Raw genomic sequence first — 3,499 nt, forward strand, 5'->3', positions numbered from 1 at the left:
TTTATATACACTGTGTCTCCTATGATGGAAGGTGCAGAGTTGGTAGACCTACTCTGACTCTGATTATGGGATATAGAGGTAAAAAAAAAAGTCTTCATACGCACGCACACACACACACGCACGCACACACACACACACACACACACACACACACACACACACACACACACACACACACACACACACACACACACACACACACACACACACACACACACACACACACACACACACACACACACACACACACACACACACACACACACACACACACACACACACACACACACACACACACACACACACACACACACACACACACACACACACACACACACACAGTAGGTACATCCATAGTTGTGCACCAGCACCCCCTGCTGGGTCAATTTGAGGATGGACAGTGACATACATACTGTAATCTATTCTACACAGATACCCCTTTTCCACTGGTTGGTTCCCAATGGGAACCGGTTCAGTTCTTTTTGGTTCTTAGTCCATGAGCCAGAGATCCAAAATTGGAACGTTAATTAGGAATTGAGTGTGCAAAACTCTACCTATATTAAATTGTTTATAGGTTCAATATAAGTACATTTATATATGATAACCATTCCAATGTAGGCTATTGCATATTTTCCTATATAATACCTCATTTGCATATTTATAAATTTAAAATGTGTAATACAATAAATCCTTGTCTTTGTGTAAGTAATCAACTGGGGAAGTTCCATGGTGATAACAATCTAATATAGGTATATGGTTTTGCCCACTCAATGCATAATTATTAATTAACAAATAATAATTAAAAAACTAAAAGAACTGAACCGGTTCCCATTGGGAACCAACCGGTGGAAAACTCATAACTATGAATTTGCATTGAAATCACTCAACTAAAACTAATAATGTTACTAAAAAAGCTGTTATAAGGGTTCCTTTGGTTATGTCAGTGCTTAGGATCAAGATAGTTTTTGCATTATTCAATGCAGTTTCGGTTAGTTATGTTTTTTTTTGTACCAGGGTGTTAATTGTGAAAATCATCAAGTAGTGTCATCAAAGTTCTGTAAAAAGTCCATAGACTTGGCACGACTATGTCATAGTTTATTGTGACACCCACTCCGTCATGATAAATGTATTTTGCCATTGACTTGGCCTGAAAGTTTGTACGGAATAATTGTTCTGTAAGTTAATAGACTTGAGGGAGCACACACAAAGCCATGCATTGGCTAATAAAACTAAACTAAATTTGATGTTCCTGCATTTTATTTTGAAGTAGGCCTATCTTATTTTGGAACCAATTTGCTCTTCTTGCATGACGCTGAAATCCTGCTAATAGCATTATGCGTAGAAGGAACAGAGGAAGCAAAACTGCATTAGCATTCCATAAAGATGTGATGTGGTTTCAGAAATGAAACTGTCCCTCTCCACTATAGTTCTTTAATGCGTGCATAACAACCCTTGACCTCCCCAACAGCAGAATTTGACATAGACTGTTTAAACATAGATTCCATCGTTTTTATAAGCTCTTCCCAGACAAATGAAACGCATGGGTTCAGGTTGAACAGTCTTGAAAAATCTTTCCTACACTTTTTCCTTGGCCCTGATTTCCTTAACTAGCCTAGCCTAGTCACGCATGATCAAGTCAGGGATTCAGGGTTATTTGCTTTGTTCGTTATTTTTGTACACTGTGGTGCACTCTCTGACCATGCATGGTTCTTCCACTCCTTTAAGGCTGGTTTAGGAGGGTTCCTTGTCATATAATAATATAAAAAACTTTATTCGTATAGCACCTTTCATGACATGAAATTCAGCTCAAAGTGCTTTACAGTAAGAATATAGCCCTTGGTGAAAGCTGCATTTATTGATAAGTTCCGTAGAAATTAATCTCTAAGAATGGTATTCCCTCCCGACCCGTCCTTCCTCCTTGGCGAAAACTAGAGTTCTGAGCCAACTTTTATTCACATCTCAACATGGAAACTAGAGAAAAAAGACATAGGCCTACAATACACAATGCATATATCAATAATCCAAAAACAAACACGTATCAAATGATATCAGAATACAATACACTGAAGATATAGCCTACACCAGTAAGACGCCCTGAGGGTGAGAAGCGTCCTCACCCTAAAGGGCAAGGTCGCGTGCACGCATCCGCCTGCGTGACGGCAGACTGCCGGGCGAGCGCTGGCACTTTGGCATGCCATGCCAGGCTACTTTGGCATGCCATGCCAGGCTACTTTGGCATGCCATGCCAGGCTACTTTGAAGGTTTCTCGACGGCATACGCTAATTCTCATTTTGTTCTTAACGTCATACGGTGTATGATGAGTTCCACGGTAGAACACACCACTGGTTGCAACCATATACTCTCAACAATGGCACCAGCAACATGTGAACCTAACCACATGGTTTCGATATGAGCCACATGATTCGGTACTGATTTATATGCATGTCCCCTGATGAAGCTAATACACTACACCCTGATGAATGACACGCCTGGGGCTGAAGACTTTTGATACCATATTGGTAGCATTGAATTAATAATGAGGGGCTTGCACTCTCAAATAAGGAGTAGATTTATATCCATCCTTCTCTACATTACTGCATTTTACCATGTTTATTGTTTACCATAACTACCAGTGGTGGAAAGTACAGTAGGCTATACATTTACTTAAGTACAATTGAATCAATCAAACCTTCTTGCTGTGAGGCGACAGTGCTACCTACCTACCGACTGGCTGCACCATCATGCCCATCATGAATGAGTCAGATTTTCTAGTGTTTGTCATTCATTCATTGTCCCTGCATGCTCAGACTTTTCCCAGACTTCCCACTATCAAGCCTGCAACTTCCTTTGCAGTATTTATTTTACTTACTGTCTGTGTTTCATATCCTGTCTATGAATATCTCTGCATTTACCAATGAAAACATGGGAAAAACAAATTGAGAGAGAGAGAGAGAGAGAGAGAGAGAGAGAGAGAGAGAGAGAATAGCATACAGGCATATAGTTGCTGAAATTAATGGGACCATAATTTACAAAAACACATCATTGTAATTGAAAGGAGACTTTAAACTATAGCGACTAAAAGCATAAAGTATGTATTGACAATGATTACTAAGGCAATGAAATCAAGTGTAAACTCTGGTCAAATTCCTATTGTAATCTAGCCTGGCTCCAGCCCTGTCGCTAGCCGAGCCCTTGTTTGTGGTGTTTGGACAAAATGTTTAGGAGTATTTTTTGCAAGAATCTGTCATCTGGTGGTTGTATAACAGGGCATGTTACAGTGTAGCTCTGGTCCATAGCCTTCTACTGCTTCGATTCTGCCCTGCAGTAAGGCTATGTGACTATGACTATCAGTATTAAATCTCAAATCGAAATCAGACCAGGCTCTCATCTTTTGTGGAAATCTCACGAACGTTTGACCTACTCACCAATAAAAAGACGGGTTGTGTCAATATAAAGCCTACTTTCCTTAGTGGACGCACTCTGAGCCCCCCACCACACG

The sequence above is a fragment of the Protomyctophum parallelum genome (assembly GCF_964188405.1).
Source record: "Protomyctophum parallelum genome assembly, chromosome: 21".
Taxonomy (NCBI): Eukaryota; Metazoa; Chordata; class Actinopteri; order Myctophiformes; family Myctophidae; genus Protomyctophum; species Protomyctophum parallelum.